General features: G+C 36.0%; 1 protein-coding gene across 1 annotated transcript in view; it reads right to left on the minus strand.

Annotated features, from left to right (window-relative positions):
- IL1RAPL1 (interleukin 1 receptor accessory protein like 1) overlaps positions 1-20,000 on the minus strand; it is a 770,120-nt gene extending 750,120 nt beyond the window's left edge. The window contains exon 1 of the mRNA XM_088144810.1: positions 18,950-20,000. The gene's annotated coding sequence lies outside the window, so the exon portion shown is untranslated. The remainder of the gene's footprint in view (positions 1-18,949) is intronic.
- Between the last annotated feature and the right edge of the window lie 458 nt (positions 20,001-20,458).

Raw genomic sequence — 20,458 nt, forward strand, 5'->3', positions numbered from 1 at the left:
TCAAAGGCACCAAAAAACAAAAACAAAAAAGATACTTGTAATCAGTCTCATATATAACATATGTCTGAATAACAAAACCTGTCTTTCCCTCCCTCTCCCCATCTCATTCCAATTTAAATATATATATTTGGGGAGGGGGAGTATATATATTGATTTTTATGATAGCTAGTCTATGAAAATAATAAAAGTTACTACTACATATAAGTACCTTCATCCATAAATACAAAATCATGATGTAAACAGACATCCAAGCAGCTAATCTACAGAAGTAAATTATTAAAAATATAGATTGCCTAGCAACAAAAAACAATGAAAAAGAAGCCTTACAATGCCAACACTAAAACAGAATTCTGTGAAGAAAACCAGTGTAATTTCAGAAAACAAAAGTAACATTTCATGCTACTTTTCAGAGTTCTTTACCAACCTGAAGAATGTTTGCATAAAAGGCAGAAGGATTTTTTTTAAATTAAAAGTTCCTAACATCACTTTGCATTTTAACGCTGCTTTGGGAGAAAGCCAAGGTAGCCATTTAATTGAAATAGTATAAATAGTGCTATCCTATACCATTCACATCAAAGCAAAGCCCATTTAATTCACTGAGACTCGCTGCCAAGTATGTGTATACAGAATTGCATCCTAACCAGTACAAAGAAGGTGCTGACATAAACAAAATGATGAAATAATGCTTTTCAAGAGACTCAATGTGAATATTAATGATGAAATTGACGGGAAAAAGAACCTGACAGTTTCACGTGGTGTATTTGTTCACTTAACAAACATTGCAATATTAATATCTCTGTTAAGGTTAATATTTCTTATAGTGCCCTGGATCTTGGCAACAGTTTGTTTCAGGATAAACGTTAACAGCAGTCCTTGGCTCACTCTTGTTATAAGGAATGAGCCAAAAAGCTTTACATTTCTATTCATAGTACCTATGATCCAAAAATTGTTTGCTTTTAATAAAGCTGGAAGAATACATAAATGTTCTGAAAGTATGGTTGTTCAAAAAGATGTAAATTTTCTGACTTAACAAGGAAAAAGACACTGGTATAATCCCTATTCCCTCCAGTTTTTCTTCATGCTAACTTTGTTTCATTTAGAATCAATTTAGAGGAATTTTTGCAGTTCTATCCTGATTGGCCTTAAAAATCATTTTGATTGTGGAAGTCAAATGGTTTTAAATTATTACAACTTCAAAAACATAAGAAATAAATGAATTAACCATTCAGAGAAATGTGTAAAAGCCAAACTGGATGGAAGACAGAACTGTGCTCCTAAACTCTGGAAATGTCTGTAGGTTGCACTGACTAATACTTATCTGTTGTCAGGAAGAATTGCTACTTGCTTATCAGTAGATATTCTTTTACATCCCAAAGCTTTGCCTAGTGGATCAGTGTAGGTCAAGAGAGTGAGAACTACATATAAGGGCAGGGGAGGGACAGAAAGCAGAGCCACCATGCATGCCCCATTTTCTCTCTGCTTTCAGACTTCATACATTCCTCAAGTAGGTGTAAACAGCAATTGTTGCACAGGCATTTGTGAGGAATGTTTTTAGTGTTTGATTCAAGGTTAGTGGGTGCTTCTTAAGTCAAAGAACCATAGAATTGGAAGAGACCATTTAGACCAGTGTTTCTCAACTTTAGTAACTTTAAGATGTGTGGACTTCAACTCCCAGAATTCCACAACCAGCAAGCTGATAAGGTTAAGAAATACTGATTTAGACCATTCAGTCTATGCTCCTACTCAATGCAGAAATGAAAGTCAAAGCATCCCTGACAAATGGTTGCTTAGCCTCTATTTGCACAACCCAATGAGTGGAGTCCACTGTCTCTCTGGTTAAGCAATTCTATTGTTGTACTGTGTTTACTGTTGCCAAGTTATTCCTAGTAGTCATCCAGAATATGCCTCCTGAAACTTAATTCACTATTTCATATCTGGCATGCTAAAAGAATAGAGGAATTCTATTCTTCTAGTTCTTCCTCTGTGTAATATATTTCAGGTGTTCAGAGAATGATATCACATCCCTGCTCAGTCTTCTCTTAAGGCCAAATATTCCCAGGGTTTTGTGTTTTTTTTTTCCAATTTCTCTTCATAGAACATCTAGTCTTCTAATTATCCTTGTTACATATTTGTGGGCTCACTTCAGTTTCTCTGAATACTTCCTATATGGGCTGCTAAGCAAATATGAGAGAGGGAGAGAGTGCAATTAAATAGGTAGATATAGATACAGCACATAGATATTTTTACAGAGCGCTGGTTGTTAGCCAGCCACTACTTTATGAAACTTTTATCATTTTACAGACATCATATGAGGAGAACCATGTACATTTATGGTAGCCAAACATAAGAAGGCATCTTTAGCATCTTTTCAGGCTAACAAATAAAAAGCTTATGCTTCTTAATAAAATTTGTTAGTCTGAAAATGTGTTCCTGGATTTCTTTATTTATCATGTTACAACAACTTTTTCTATTTGGAGGCCTTTTGTTTATGTCGGAATATAATTCCAATAATCTACAGACAGCACAAATGATAGAGGTTGTAATCTAATGCATCTAGATGAAGCCAGGTTGCTGAAGGTAGTTTTACAGTAGACAATGATAGACAATGGAAACCTTAAATTGTGGTAAATGCCTCTCGTTCATTTTTTTGCCCCACTTCTGTCTTGTCATTTCTTTGAATTTGAACTCCTTTATATTGTAAGGAGAGGGTGGGAAATGTCTTGTTGTTTGTTGCTGATTTTATATAAGGCACTCTGGGAGCTTTTAGTTGAAGAGTGGGGTAAAAGCTGTAAATAAATGAAGATGTAAAAGTGATGGTAACTGTCAAAGCTCTGATTGTCTGCTTGCAGACTCAGTGCAAGCAATAGCAGTCTTTCGAAATGGATCAACAGCATGATAATTTTGTCTTGCCCTGCTCTGTTATGTAGAGGTAGAAGGGGATGTGCATTGGTACCATCGTTACCATGACACCAGTATTCTGAAGCAGGCTTCTCACATTTTTAATTCACTAAGCAGGGAAAAGGCTTCATTTTTTTTTCCAGAAGAAAAAGTAGAAATATACAAGAACAATTCTCTCTCCCAGGACATTACTGTCAGAAAACTGCAAGTCACATTTTGACCAAGATCACTATGAATGCTTTGTAACTATTCCAGCTCTCATAGGTTAGATAATGGCTTGTGTGATGAAGTAGTCCCTCATATACATTAATATATGTATTTGGAAAAGCAGATCTAAAGAAAGTGTAGTTCTTAATGTGACTCACAGACTTGGGCACATTGGAAAAAGAGAGCTGAGTTTAGGTTTCATGGCTAATCAGACAGAAGTTGTATTAGCCAAATTCCAGCCATCCTAAGTAAATGGTCCATTACTCCCATTAATCAAAAACCAAGACGAAACCAAGGCTGGTTCCAAGAATATTTCACCAGGGCAGATAAGTTCCAAAGGCATGCAAGAAAACTCAAGCCACGGCCAAAAAGGTGTGATCTCTGTTGTTAAGTAGATTGTGCTGTAAGACCACGTGATGATTTTATTCAAAGCAGCCCCCGGTAAATTTTCCAGTAAAGGAAAATCGCAAGAATACGATTAATAAAATTCCAGCATCCCATTATAGTTCCTGGGGAGATTAAAGAGGCTAGACTGGTGGAACTGGTTAGGATTTTAGGTCATAAATCTAATTGCACTACAAGGCTGCTCACTCACTTGTTGCTTTGCTCTTGTTTTCATTCTCTACTGGCACCATTAGCCTGTCTTTCTCTCTCTTTCCTGCCAAGCATCTGAGTCCTTGGGCTTGAGACTGAAAGAGAGAGATGAGCTCTCATTATTTTTCCATGCAGATTTAGTTTTCTCCTTCTCTTCCAATTCTCCCTTTCTTCAATTTTATATTTAAGTAGACATTTATCTCTAAATATCACATTTGCAATTCTTTTTCACTTAAGTTTAAAGACTTCTAAGGGTCCTGCTTTGAACTTATGTGCTTACTGTTTAATATTTGATTGCCAACCTGATGCCAGTTGACTGATATTTGTTCCAGTTTTCTGGCACTGTAATCTATAGCTCAGTACACTAAAATTAGAGTTATATTATAATTTCAACTTATTTTTGTTTTTGTCCATTTCTCACGTGCATAGACATAGACATAACCTATGTCACAAATATTCCTTAACATGTAGTAAGACTTGGTTTACACTTAGAGCAGAAAGGTAAATGGTATTATACAAAAGCTGTGCCCAAAAGGGAAAGTTTTTTTTTTCAAAGCCATGACATATAAACACATTCCAAGCATCACTGCTTTGTAACACTAGCATCAGCTTATGATAGGTATTCCATTAAATCTTGTTTCTCTAAGCAGTCATGTGAGACATTTACTGTACATTCCTATGCATGCTTATTCTACTTGAATATTGTCCTACTGATTTCATTAGGATAGTAGGTGCACATGGAAATTCATACTTAAGATGCTTTCAAATGAGACTTTTATTGGACAATAGTACTGCCACAGACTCTGAATGTTATATCCAGACATCATTTTCTTCCATTTGGAACCTTCTGTATTTTTCCTTTGTTTCCTCTTTTTTTTTTCCTTAACAGAAAACATGTTAAGAAGGAAGAGATATCAACTTTGTGAAGAATAGAAAAGGGGAAAACTGAATACCCATGGCACAACTGCTGGATAGCAACATGTAAAGCATTGTCTGGAAGCACCATTTTTGTACTGAGCAGGAATATGTGCAGGATCAGAGTAAGTTTTGTGCTAAGCAAGTATTGTGCAACTATTCTTCTCCTTTTAATTTATACTAGGATCATCACATTAAGAAAGCTGATGTTCCTGATGTTTGAGGAAGTGAAGCTGGGGTTGCTATCTGCACTTGGGAAAAGCATGCTGTCTGCACTTCCACTTCCACCCTTACTTTCCCAAGGCTCAGCACAGCTCATGCTTTTTCCCAAAAGGCTGTAAAAGTTTATAGCCCCAGAAACTTGAGAGATGGGCTCATTCATTCATTCATTCATTCATTCATTCATTCATTCCTCAATTATAGTTTACTCACAAACATCCACACCAGGACATTCCAAGTCGGGCTAACTGAGCCACATCGTGGCATTTTTAGGAATGTGCCAATGTCCATAGGCAGCCTCACTCCACCCAGGCCCTTAGCCTACAAAAGTGTGGGTGTGTAGGAGAAAAGAAAGAGACAACAAGCAGGCAAGGAAGCAAGAAGCGACTTCTGGAATGCACAACTATTACAGGTAAGCAAGAAGGCTATCGGTCAACTGCCAGGACCACAAGCTATGGTAAGCAGCCTGTTGTGGTGTGATTCCTGCCTGGAGCTTGGCTTGGAGCTTGGCCTGAAGCTCAGTAGCAACCAGAAGAGGAGCAACCATGCTAAGGTAGCATCTAACTCCAACAAGCACAAGAACTTTTGGAGGAGTCAAAGGTTGTATGCCACTTTGCAAACTTCAAGACTTTTATTTGTTTCTTTTTTAAGTCCTTCCATTTGTAAGATGATATGCCCTTGACAGATCTCTAATGAAAGACATATAGCTTTGCAAATTATGGCTGCTTCTAGACAGGTGGCTTACAGCATTAGTAATCATTGCTCTCTCATTTTAAGCTACAAGCAGAATTGCAATTGATTTTCCACACTATTAAAGTTATTGTACTTCTTCTGTATGTTCATCCCATTATCTCCATCTACCCAAAGAACATGGCATGCCACTGTAACAGAGGCATGATCTTAAAGGCCCCTTGAAGCTTAATGCATATCACCATAACCTTTGCAGTGAGTGCCATTTGATTACTTTAAAAAATTCAAACAAAGGAAGCAAACTTGATTATTACTAAAATGTTCTTTGAGTCACACTAAACATTAGTGAAACACTACTAAAATGAAAAGAGCATTATAACATTGTCTTCAATATTATAATGCTAATTAAAGAAAACATGGGAAGAAGCCATTTTAGTCATTATATTTAACTGTGGTTTCTCTTCAACAATCTCAGAGACAAAACCTCCGAACCTTCTGTTGTTTTATTTCATGAAAAATATGGGACGATTGAGATTCATGGATTCTAAATGATATGGGGAAGTTAACATGAATAGTACTATACATTCATTCCTTAGCCCATGATAGATGATAGATCAAGCACCTGAAATTTGATAAATGCAAAGCCAATGAATTCCGCAGTTCTGTATGTTGGTGTGGTAAATGACTAAACAAGACTCTAATTGGAAGTGAATGATGAATAACTTCAAATGTTCTGATGTAACATCTACCAATAATGTCTTTGTGCTTTTTGCACAGGTTTTATAGAACATTCCCTATGAACTAGAATAAACATTCATTTTCACCTAGCCTTAAAATTTCTATGAATGTATACAAGCTCCTACAACACACTTTAAAAAGACATTGTGGTCAAAATCCAATGCAATTAGGTTCTACTGATACAAGTTTTACTTACAACTGCTTAACCTTGATAAATATGAACTATGTGAATGTCACAAATACAGTGATAGGCTCTTTCCCCACTAGTGAGTTGAGCACCTATCATTGACTCAGAAGAACACTGGCATGAAATTTGTGGACCCCACTGCTGATCCCTATTCTGTCTTGACTGGCTTTGTTCCCAATCATTGCAAATCATCCAACTTTCCTCCAAGGTAATGATGATAGATATGACACACTTTCAGACTGTCCCTGGATAATTTGGGAATAAGGAAGAAAAAAATATTTTAACCCTGGTGCACTAAGAACAACTTCAGCCTGAGGACAAGAGAAAGGCAATATCATGGAGAAATGGGAGAAAAAGCAATGTTTACAGGCCATGCTTATACAGTGGTTAATAAGAAAGATCCATAGAACTTTTGTTTTATTTAGACTTTTGTCCTAATTTTAATTTCAATAAAATGTGACAAATAACAGATAATGATGACCACATATTTATGAAGAATTCTCTGCCTACTGAGCCTTTGAAGTAGTGGACAAAACTTAGATAAAAACAGCAATACAAACATAACCATAAGGTAGAAACAGAAGTTATAACATGTATAAGACTAAAATCAGAAAGTAAGATTAAAACCATTAAAACCTTGTTGAAACACTATAATCTTCATGGCCCATCTTAAACATAATAGATTTGCTTTCCTTATGGAAGAAATACCATGACTTGATTCCTACTTATAAAAGATCCTGTCTCAAGTTCTCTGCAGCTTATTCTTTCTAGGTCAGAGAAAGGCAGGTTGGTAGCCATAGGCACCAGCATGTCCACAGATACTTCTGTTGGTATCTCCAAGGCTTCCTGCTATACCAAACTTTCATTTTTTAAAAATGATGACTTTAATTAAAATAAAATGGGAAGCTAGCATGATGCACCAGCCTTTAGCATCATCTTTATTCCCAATAATGCTTTTGGCTGCTGCATAGGCCTTGTACGCCTTTTGAGAAAATAAAAATGGTAAATAACTTCTGCTGCATGCTCTCCAGCTGTGTGCCTACAAGCTTCCCAAAATGTAGCTGGGTAGGGTTGGAGCATCTTTTGGGGAAGAGAAGAGGGAACAAAGCAAAGCAAACAAACAAGGTCATTGGTGTATCTTTTGATAAATTGATGTTTTGTGAAATATCCTTGCAGTCATTTTGTGACAGCATCCAATATATGTTCTCAAACCTATATGTGCCCATCAGCTCAAGCCTGTTCTGTGTGGTAGAGTATGTAATGGAAGGACTCATAGCATTTGCAAATTACAAAGGAATAAATCACTTTTTTTGTTTATACGTAAGTTTATAGGTAAGTGGTAGAATTGGTTTTGAAAACAAACTGCAATAAGCTGATTCAAGACTGATGTAATCTTTGAAAATAATATATACTTCATCTGGATATTTATGAAAGAATTGGTTCAAGATGAGGATATATATCCCAGCCATGAACTGATTGGAGATTGGAGATTCAGTTGGTTTACCAACTCCAAAACTTTTTGGAGACGTTATCATGGGCTTTTATGGCTATACTGTAAATCACAAGGACTCAGTCTTGATTACAACAGTATAAAAATCACATAAATAAATAAAACCCTTAAAGGAAACTTTAGTTCTATGGGCTCTCCCAATTTACATACCTAGTTTTTCTGTGGAAGTAGAAAGGTATTTGACTAGAAGAAAGTCAAGAAGGTATTTGACTAGAAAATCCAACAGGTTCTGTGGAATCTTTCTTACATGTTTTTCATAAAGCTAGTATTATTAAACAGGAAACTACTGAAAAATACTGAGAAGGACAATCTGAAACCATAATTATAAACTGTTGATAATGGTCATAATTGTAAGTTATATGATTATTTTGGAGAGCCAGTTTAGTGTAGTGGTTAAGGCATCAGGCTAGGAACTGGGAAACTATGAGTTCTCATCCCGCCTTAGGCACAAAGTCAGCTGGGTGACTTTCGGCCAATCACACTCTCTCAGCCCTAGCAAGGAGGCCATGGCAAACCACTTCTGAAAAGCCTTGCCAAGAAAATTGCAGAGACAGTTTAGCAGCAACTTTGGACAAGTTCTGGAGGCCATGCCCAAGGTTGGATGCAACTTGTTTGTCTCTTCAGTTATTTCCAATCATTACAGTAAAAGCTGGATGTATCTTAAGCTTTTACATTCATACAGAATACAATATTTCCCTCCACACATTAAGAATCCCAAAGAACCTCTTCTTTCATAATCACCACTACTTCTAAGCATCCATTTATATGATCTTCCATCTATTTGATACACATCTCCCTTTTTTTACTGCTTTTTGATAGAATATCTATTTCCCATCCATTCACTATTGAAAGCAGCCCAAAAAGGAATGACACTTTTCCCCCCTTCTGTTTCCAACTTTTATTGCCTGAGGAAATTCTGCTGCTTCTCAGCAAGCAGTCTTTGAAAAGCATACAAGTGCACCCAAGTTATTTAGTAAGTGCTTAACTTATTTTAAAATAAGTAACTATTTAAGACAAATTTAGGATTATAATTTATTTATCTTTCATACTGACTTCATCTGGAATCATTAATTAAAAAAAAAACTTGAATTGGAAATCTAAAATGGATGAAGAGTTTTTACTGGATGATTCCACCTCAGCTTACTGCTCTCTCAAATACTACCAAGTATTGGCTCCTAAGTTTATAGTTAGCTAAAGGCCTAAGGCTCTAATTTTTGACACCTGATGTTTTGCTTCCAATCCCCTGTGATATGATTGTATATTAAACTTTATTTAACAAATAGATGCATTCCTCTCCTTTACTTCTCGACTTCACTAGCATTTTTTGCAAGTCAAAATCACAAAAGAACATACAATAGAAAAAGAGCAGATGTAGCTCAGGGTTGAACTGTTCTTGGTACTCTCTGACCTTGGTTGTTTGCTTGCAGATGTTTCATTAACCAGCTAGGTAACATTATCACTGCAAGTCTCTTGTAACTCATTTCAGCAGAAAGGAAAATTTAACCAAATCTGGAACTTCAGAACTCTTTGCTTAGTGCCATCAGCTTCCTAATGACCAAACCTAAAGTCTTTTTCCACTACTTAAAATGCTATCTGCCAGCCTTGAATTAGCACGTAACAATCTATCTATCTATCTATCTATCTATCTATCTATCTATCTATCTATCTATCTATCTATCTACCTACTACTAAAACTCTCATTGTGTTTATCTGTTGGTCTGTTTGTATCCTCAAGTTAGCCCAAACAGCATTATACCTCGACAATTTTTGAATCAAGGTACCTAAAATCACTGACTTAAAGAATGTGTAAAAAATCTGGGACCCATTACTCCTGTGGAATCAAAATTTCCACAATGTTCATACCAGTTTTATTCGCAAAGTTCTGGCCATTGCAGCATCCAGCGGTCATGTCATTGTGATTTCCAATAGTCTCTGCCAGCTTCCCACAAGCAAAGTCAATGGGGGAGCCAACAGGAAGTCAGAAGTCACTCCCACTCTCACTGCAGTTTTGCCTGCCTGTGGTCATTCTGTTTATCCGTTTAGGTAAGTAAATATTGACTTATAGACTCAATAGAAGGTTGTTTGCCACTACAATTATTTTTCTATTTTGTGATATATACTCTTAAATGATCATGGGACCTTCTAGCACTGGAGTAAAAAAAAATATGGTCAGCCTAAAATTTAATGTTCATTTTGGTCACATCAGACTGCATTACCTTTATCTCAAACAATGTAATAGTATGTAGGAATGACCTTGGGAGATCGGGAGAAAAGATGCTGTCTAGGGAATGATCAGATAAGGGGAGGGGTAGCCCGTAGCTACATAATGGGAAGAAAGAAACTCAGAAAGGATCTAGCATCTTTGGCATCTATTCAAACTCACTGCAAAATCACGCTCTCCTGGTTGATGCATGTGCCACTCATAAGGGAAAAATCTACTTCCATACTGGTAGAACTGATGGTGTCCTATCTTATTCATGGGTGGAGGATGACCTAAAAGCAACACCATAGGGACAAGAAAGCACACTGCTTTTTTCACAGCATGACTCTTTCATGGTTTCATGGTTTCATGGTTAAGTGCAAGGAAATGCAAGGAAGGATGTCTTCCTTATAAGCTCTGAGTAAAGCTTTTTGCCAGATTTTTTTTTTTTTAATTCTTGGCTGTTACTTTCTTAAGCTTCAATATTTACTCTGCAGCTCAGTTTTATTCTTTATATTCTATCCTCTTTTATATCTTATTTTTTTCAGCTGAATCTTTTTCTCCAAATAATATTATAACCTGATCTGCATAGTTGGATTTACCTTGTTTTATTGCAGAACATAGCTTTTCCTGTTCCTGCATCAGTTTTCCCTTTATGGCCAAGCAGAGAAAAACTATTTTCTCAAAAGCCATTTCCGATTACAATTCATTCCACTCATCTTTTGATTTACTTGTTTTCAATTCATTATAAGTTCATGCTAATGCTCACAGAATCTCTTTGAATTTCTTTGAAGTTAAGATGTTTGTCAACCTGACATACCAGGAAAGGAACTTCTCCCCTTTCAGCCTGATGACCTGGCTGAGGATAAGATATGTCTGGGGCAAGGGCTCTAAAGGCATCAACCTATTTACAGGGGTGCCAGTAGTTCCCATTATTCCTTTTCATTTGAATTCCACCGATCAATCGTCTAAAGATGTTCTTGATGCATTGCTGTTTCATAGGGTCAGGATGTGCTTGAAGCATTGGCTGAATACACGGCAGTGGTCTGTAAATGGAAAGGACATATCACCCTGGAACAGTGGCCAAGATGTGGTGTGTCAACTGTGTTTATTGTATTAGTGGGTTCTTTTTTGCTTCTTCCCCCATATGCTACATTAATGCTTTCCTACAAAAATACATATTCAGTTTATTGATACTTCCTCAGTAAACTGATATAGGTGCAGGGTTGGCTCCAGCAAAGGAAAATGTGGAAGTCTAAAATTGACATTAGATAGGATTATGTGATGGTCATCCAAGAAATATTTTGTGTAAGATTTATATATGAAACTAATCTAGTGCAAGTATATAATTCTAGCAAATGGAAAATGTAGATCTGATTGAAAATCTATTCATAACACAGAGAATGCCAAAATTATGCACAGCTGTCAGTTATTTTCCATATCAAGAGTTCCAGAACTTCCCTTCTTGCTAAACAATAACAATCTCACTCAAAGGCAAAAGCAATTAAATAAACTTCAATAATCTCATTTTTTTTTGCATATTACAAAAATATGTAAAAATATGTGTTATTTTTCAAATCCAAAAGTATTTCAGTAGTCCTTAGTTATTTTGCACCAGTAATTTACTAAAGAAACATATTTAAGGAACTAAAACGTAGAAAAAGGTGATGGAGATGAGAATCCTACTTTTTGCCAGTGAAACAAACTGCAAAATGTCATTCATCGAGGGAAAAAGGGAGAGAATCTTATACTGAGTGATCCTTTTAAAAAGGGACTCGGAATAAAGAAGGTGGTGTTTTTTTTTAAGGAGTCTGTTAATTAAGATGTTTTTGATGGGGAAAAAATCTTAAAACTAAATTATTTTAAATCAGAATGTTCAAGTTCTAAGGAAACTGTTGTTTATTGAAAGCTACAGAAATGAACTTTCTCTCACTCCCCCCCCACACAAACACACAGAGAAGAAAATGTTATTTTCACTTTAATTAACAGAGCGTTCACAAGTAAACATAAAATAGATCCTATCTAGCATTATCTGGACTTCTGCATTCACACTTTATATTATACAAGTTGGATAAGATTTTTTTTAAAAAATGACAATAGTAATGCATTTGAATATCAGATAGCTAAGGAAAAACAAAAGAGAATTGTACTGCATCTTTCAGTCTAAATAGGAAAAAAAATCATTAGATGCATGAATAAAAGGATAAGAACAGGGAGGAAGATAGCTGTTTCTTCTTAAGTACTGATTTTTTTTAAAATTATCTTTTACTGTATTTGGAAATATTTAATGGACTCGTTATGAAAACTTTTAAACAAAAATAGTGATTAAAAAGTTTGTGACAACCAAATGAAGAAATAATATGAGAAGTATTCTTTCTATTTTTGTACAATGTAGCCTTCTAAACCTTCAATATTCTAGATCTATGGACATTTAGAATTCAGTGAAGTTGTAACTACCACAAAAATACTTTACACATCCTATTAGAAAGTATGTGCAGTTCTTTTGCCAATGAATAGCTAATTAAGTTATACAAGTATGTTTCAATGCCAAAATAATTTCAGAAATAAATCTGACACAGCATTTAACTCAATTTAGAAACATTTTTTAGATTATAATTTTATGTTACTTGTACAAATTTTGTGCACAATTTGTGCCAGTGCAAAATTTGGATTTCTCTTAAAATAGTCTCAATATTACAATCTTCAGTGATCTGCTAGATGAGAATAGTTCTTCAACTGCTTAAATAGTAATAACATAATAGTAATTAATACATATTAATACATATTAAGTAATTAATAGTAATAACTTAATTCTTAATATCAGTTTATTATTTACACTTGTCTTATTTTTGCTTTTGATATTTACATCTCACCTGGATTTTAACAATGATCTGTATTTTTAAAAATGATATTATGCTCAGTTGTTTAAAATGAAAGAAATATTGAAAAATTCAACCCAATTTTATGATGCTTGTAAATTTCCTGTTTATTTGTTTTGTTTTATTTATTTTTTAATTTATTCCTTGTCTTTCTGGGTTTTTTCCTGAAAAATACTTAATAAAATATTAAAATAATGCCTTATTAAAATCACGTCAATTACTGCCCATAATCACAGTTCAGCTATGCACTGGATCAAGTCCTGAATCCAAACATATTTTATTTTAATGGATGACCTTGTCTTATAACATTGTAAGAGCAGAATACACATTTCACCTTCCCCTTAATAAAATATATTTTAAATAAAATAATTCAGCAAAGTTTTGGTACAGCTCAAAAAAGCAAGTTTCACTGAATATGTTATGTTTTTACCATATGTTCATGGCTACTATGCTACTAGTTGATCTTAAGCATCTATTTCAGGCAGCAATTCCTGGGAGCTATTGACTCACAGTGAGGTGTTGGACAGATGAGCTCTGTGGGAAGAGCACAGCTGCTGCTTAGCTCTAAAGCTTGATAGCTACCTTCAACAGATAGTCTGCCCATCACTAGTGTTACAGTAATAGCCAACTCTTGTAGAAGGTACTATGTGAAGAGCACAATCTTGTCTTTCAGTTCAAGGTGTCTTGAGTTTTGTTATATACATTTAAAAGCAGTAACACAAGATATCATTTGAGGCCCACTTAAGCAAATATACATTTATTTCTTCAACTTTATTAAGATAGACTCCTTTTCTATATGTCACACTAAACTGGTCAAGGCACTTTAGTTTACATGCTTCATTTGCTTCTGTGTCACTTCATAACAACTACAGAGTTCACATTGCTGATTGATCAGCTGGTGCCTTTTCCCTTTCTTGCTATTTATGGATCATTATAATCCATAAGAGTATGCTGCTTGAGTAGATGAGTCATTTGAAAAAGTTCTGCTGTTTATAGGCTGAAAATGTTGCAACTTCCAATTTCATCTTTCTATGGCTGATCAGACTGAATTGTGCACATTAATTTTTAATACATCAGGAACACAGCATTTGTTATTCAAGGCATACCACCTGTGATTCCAGAGGAAGTAAATAGCTATTAAGATTGTTAGCCCAATCCTTCAAGAATTTATCTAGGGCCTTATTAAAATCATATTAATTAGTGGCCATAATCACAGTTCAACGATGCACTGCATTAAGTCTTGAATCTATCTATATTTTATTTTAATGGATGACCTTGTCTTATAACATTGTAAGAGTGGGATACACATGTCACCTTCCCTATACCACACATGATCTATCATGTCTCCCCTTACTTATCTTCTCCCCAAGCTAAAGAACCTTAGACACTGTAGTTTTTCTTCACAAAAGTGCTGCTTTAGCCCTATAATCATTCTGATTTTTCTTTTGTGTATATTTACTAGCACTGAGATACTTTCAGCCATTTCATATGCTCCTGCAAGTTACAGAGGAAACAATTTATCAGCGAACGCACTGTGATCTAGTGAAGCTTTACCAACTAGTGTATACATGATGTAATTACAACTCTCAGAATTCTAGCCAACATTAATGCAATGCTATCAAAGAATTCTGGGATTTTAGCCTAAGATATTTAGAGGGCATCAGGTTGTGGAAGACTAATGTACTACGATAAGTGAACATTTTTCAGGTTACCAGGCTTGATGAGTGTTAGTAAAATCCAGAGAACAAAAACAGACAGAGAAGCATGCATTTTTCAAATACTGCTGTCCTAGCCAGTAACAGACAATGCTTTAAGTTTAGTAGAACCCTGTTTTCAGTACTGAGAATGTGTGAATTCTGAAGTAACTCAGCAAGGTATTCATACAATAATACTGTTATCAGTGGCAAAGCTTCCTATGTCTACAGTATTAAACTCCCACTTGAAATAAATTACAAGATGATAGTGTGTCGATTCAGTGTGTGCAACACCATCTTAGAAATGACTAAGTATATTATAACACTCATTAGCCAGGTTTTATAATTATATTGTAGATAATTAGCTAGCAGACCAAGACAAGCAAGGCAACAGAAAGCACCAGGTGCTTAAAACTGTGGATGATCGCTGTCTTTTCTGAATCAGAAGATGCTGTATTATTAGACTGTATTCAGAAAGGCAATATTCACTTCTCATCTGAAGATTCATATATGGAAACAGTGTCCTCTAAACTTTATCAAAGCACATCCAGTCAATATAGGCATTGATTATATCATCATACCTCGTGTGGCCTATCTCTAATCTAGATTTATTTGCACTGCAGAAGTAAAATGGACATATAATTGAATTGGCGAACTATATTGATTTATTCCCACACACTGACACAGACGCCCCAATATACATGGCAGATTTTCAAGATTATATGTATAACCTGAAAGGCATGGCTTACTAATTTGATTCACTAAAATTTGATTCACTGTCTGGTTTTAAGAATCCGAGTGTAAATACTCCTTTCTTTGATCCCTAACATGAGAGATAGCAATCCAATCCAGATTATAGAGAAACAAAAATGCTGATACAATCCTTATATGTAGCTATGAAAATAGTGTGGTTGCTCTAATTATTCCTTATAATTTGACCCCACCAGATAACTTGAGGGTTTTGTTTTTTTTTTAAAAATAATATTAATTCAAGTTGAGTTGTGTCCTTTGTCATAAAGTAAAAAAAGTGGAGAGATTGTCCTGGCTACAAACAACAATTTCAAACAGAAAGCATTTTATTGCAAAGCAGATTGAAAATTAGACGTATTTTCAATAATTAGCTGTGCTTTATAACAGTGCCAAACTTTATAACATATTACACCCATATTATTCTAGTATTGGTGTTATTTTCAGTATAAGTAACTGATTATTCTCTGCAAGTTTAATCAGAAATTTACCTAAGGGAATTTTCTATGAATCAGATGGCTCTGATTTATAGATCAAACATTATCAGCCATAGTTCAAATTTGCTATACAACAGGGAAATAAACTTGCTTATTAAAAAAAATTCACTGCAGTTTTTTGTATACCATTTTTTTTAAAAAGCAGACTTTCTGTCTACCATTCCAGAAACATGAAGGCCTCATTCTTTGTAGGCTAATGCTGATGACATAATTACTATTGAATTTACTTGGCCTTGAGTTGTCTCCTAGTGAATACAAGTTTCAAGATTTCTATTTGTAAGCTTGAGCAACTGAAAAAGATCCCATATAAGCATCTGCTTATCAGAAAAATAATTTACATTTTATATTAACTCTTAACTTATATTAACCCTTTGTAGCAAGTATAAACCTCAATGTTATATAATAGTATATTTGATACTTACTATAGATATAAGAAATAACATGGAGATTATCATTTGAAAGTTGTTTAATCCTATGCCTAGTTAGTTCATCAAATCCATGATTATGATTTAAATATATAGATTCATCTTGACCCCATCTCCACAACTACTCTCTTGAATCCTTGTTCATACCAAAATACTGGCTTGTAACATGCTCTCTAGAGATCTGTGATCTGAAGAAGCAATGCAGGAAATTATAAAATAATTTGAGAATTAGAATATACACATTTGCTGGAGAAAAATGTTGATGCTAGGAACATTCCTGAAAAATTGCACACTAATCCTTAAGAGTTGCCATAGTGTTATTCTGACCCTGAAGGATAGAACAAGAGTTAATTATGTGTGCATTCTATCAATCCCAATCCTTAACTGCATTAATTCAATTTATTAGTGTATGACTCAGCTTGTCCTAGAAAAAAAGAAAGAATAAACATAGGGAGCCACTTTAAAATAAAGATGTTCAAAGGACATATTTGAGGGAACATGACTCCTGGCTGCTAAGAAGCTTTGTGTATCATTTGCAAAGTTTCTAAGAATTGAATATACCATCATCCTGAGGTAAATGATGTTTCTCAAACTCTGCTTGGCCCTTATTGTATATTCTTTAGTGCATTTGTTTTGTATAAAGTAGAACAATGTTACAATAAGCCTACATGAGATATGCAGGGACCTCAACTATGTTGTTAATTAGCTATTTATTTCATGTAGTTTCAATAATCTAGAAGATCCACCATTATCATGATCTTAAGTTGCAAAAAGTTCCGTTTTGTAACTTAAAGACTTGGCTAGAGTGCTTGACCAGCAAAAGAGCTGCACAAAGCTTTTAGTTAATAACCAGCTAAAGCTCTAGGGCATCTTTCTTGCCATCAGGACAAACCATGTCTTTATTCCCATAATGATCCAAGGATTCTGGGAATCACGGGGGCAGGGGATGGGGGGAACGGTGCTTTTATATTTGTTTTATTTAATTGTAAAATTTGTATGCCATCTCATCAAACAAATCTAGGGCTCTTGTCTTAACTGGAGTCTTGTTTGGGGCATGTCAAGCACTTAACCCAAAAATTCAGGTTACATTGATTATTCTATGTAACCTTTCTGAATAGAATTCAGTCAACTTGAAATCTATTGAAATGTGCAGTGCAGATGGGTCAGATTATATGTGTCTCTGTGTGTGATTGAACATTTATATGGATTTGTCCTCAAAGCAGGTGTGGTTGAGTTATAAATGTGATGGCCTAATTATTTTTGATGGCGTTGTCCCAGAGAGAACTGTGCTGGGGGAGTTTGGGAGTCATTTACTTTCCTCAATCTCAAATTGACTGTCTTTAGTTATCAGTAGCCTTCCAAAGTTAACTCAACTGCTAGCTAGAGTAAAAATATTATTAGATACATTCAACTTACATAATAGTTCATTGTGCTCAGCTATAGCTGTCTATCTTCCTTTTCAAGCTGCATCTATTCTACCACCCACATCCATTAAGGATGAACCATTAGCTGTACATGAGAGTCTACATTCTAGCACACACTGTATAAGTTTAGCATTGCAGTGCAGTGCATTGTACCACGTCATCACTATTGATTCCCACAGTCCTTCCTCTCTTCCTCTGATCAAAATGCATTTTGCAGAAAAAGGTTAAACAATGGATATTGCTTTACGCCAAGGGAATACTGGTTCTGATATCTTTCTCATCTACCAAGGCCCTAGACACATTTGCCCCAGTAAGCTTTGGGCAAAGCTGCTGAGGTCATATCACTCCTTACTGATCTCTTGCACGTGGCTGGGTCTCAAGGTATCAAGACATAACTTAACTGTTTGGGCAAGAAATGACAATGGTTTCTCAGACAGGGGGGATACAAAGCAACAGAGAACCATCTGAAACACTGTGTTCCTTCCTTAAAGAAAAAAAATATTCAATTTGTCAAATTTACCAGCAATGTCAGCCTCCATAGCAGCATTAATCCCCACTACCTCATAATGGCAATGAATCCAGATTAGGTACTTTAAACTTCTGCAACTTGATCAAAATGAGGGCTGTCAGTATCTATTGCAGTTCTAAGATAATACTGCACAGAGGATAGGGAAAAATAAAATAATAACCCTTTTTACATTAAAGAGGGTCCATCACTGAATGCTCCTCTGACTGCTGTAGATTCTGTTCTACTCCAAAATATGTCACACAGAGGAGGAAAGTGGAAAGGACCTGGAAGAATATCTATTCAGACTGCATTCAAGCTGATTTCCCACATCAGGTGGTGAATTGGCTTGGCCATGCTTTGATTTATCACAAAATGCACTCTCCAAAATACCTACTGCAGTTCTTCTACTGAACTAATAATAGCAGAGCAATCCCTCTCTCTTTCTCCCCGTGACAAACACAGACACACACACACACACACACACACACACACATAAGCAAGTGAAATGCAGCAATCAGGAAAGTAGTCATTTAAATTACAAGCTGCCAAGTTTAACAATATCTCTGATTGGTTTTTGCATGGGGGGGGGGAGAGGGAGAGAGAGAAGATTGTCTTACCCACCAGTCTTGCAAAAATTCTTCTCTAGGTATCAGGCAGTAAGATTAGTAATGATCATCACAATACGTAGTCAGGGAATCCACGGTGTTTAAGAACTCCTCTGGATTCTTTTTTTCTAATGCTAACAATTAAGAAGGAAAAGGAGATGCCCATTTACAAGCACCAAGTTCACCATCCAAGCAGATAATTCCATGTAGAGCTAAAGATCCCTTGCAAGATTTGCTTCCTGCTTGTCCTCAAAGTGGCCAGGTTGTTCACCGATGGTACAATCCAGGTGAGAAGCCCAAATTAAATTTAGCCGAGAAGATGAAAGGCAAAAGAAGACGGAAAAGCTGGCTAGAAGGGGGTGAAGAAGAGGAAACGATCAATGAGCCAAGAAGTCTGTGAGCTGTAGGACAAGAAAGCGAGTCCTGGGTTATGAGTATGGAGCCTTTTCAAAACCTCTCAGAGCACATGTAAAAATTCCAAACCCACCGCACAGCCATAAGAAGCCAGGATCCCGGGTACATTCACAAGTATCCTACAATAACGATCCGACGGGGTTTTCCTTGCACTGTACCGCTATGTGGAAAGCACACAGCTCCTGCTGTTTCAGAGGATGTCTCCTGGGTCCTAAAACTCCCGATCGGCAGAAGGCTCTTTTTCTTTTTCAAAAAAAAAGAGGAAAGCAGGAGGGAGGAAACCCCACAGTTGTCCGTTTGCCTTGAATGATGCTAATCTTCGGTGAAAATGACAAATCAACAAACCAAAAGAGCAAGTCGTGATGAAAAACGTCAACCCACCCCGAATATCCTAAGGCAGGCAACAAAGGAGGGATGAAAAGAGAGAGCAGGAGAGAAAGAAAGAGGAGGACGAAGAAAAACTGCAATGCAATGCATAAATGATTCCAGTGTTTCTACAAGACTGGCTCATTTGACTGAATGCATTCTCTGCTTTGCTGCAAGTCATAAAGAAACTGTTACTGCCACCCAATGGATAGTTCAATCCTAGCCAACCCACACCAGACTGGCTCTCTGCAAAGCCTTCATAGAGAAGAGGCAGGGGAGTTGAGGAAAGGAACAGTACAGAATCATTACTACCCGCTTGTTTCGGGGACGGATCATCCGAACGGCTCCTTTGTCCTCCGCCCCACCCTATCCCATCCCATGGAAGTGGGAGCCGAAGATTTAAAAACGCCGGGAGGAAACGCTTGAGGGAGAAGTTCGACATTGATCGGCCGCCTTCCCCCAGAAATTTCTCTAGTGAAGGGTTGTTTTAAAAAGCGATGATGCATTATCTATTCTTGGATTTGTGTGTTTCTGTATAAAGCAAACTGTGGGACTTGCTGTTGCCATGGGATCTGCTTGTGTGAACTCTCTGAACTGTGTGGGAGCAAAGATTCTTTTTTTTAAAAAAAGCACACGTCTTTCCTTCTTTACTCTCTTTTTAAAACTCGTTCCCCCTTCTTTCGGCTACCCCTTTTACAATTCTAAAAACAGGTAACAAACTCTTGCTGCATTATTGCCAAT

This window comes from Python bivittatus, unplaced genomic scaffold (genome assembly GCF_059951505.1).
Source record: "Python bivittatus isolate LINGU-HERP-01145 unplaced genomic scaffold, Pbiv_v1 ctg000350_np1212, whole genome shotgun sequence".
NCBI classification, from domain to species: domain Eukaryota; kingdom Metazoa; phylum Chordata; class Lepidosauria; order Squamata; family Pythonidae; genus Python; species Python bivittatus.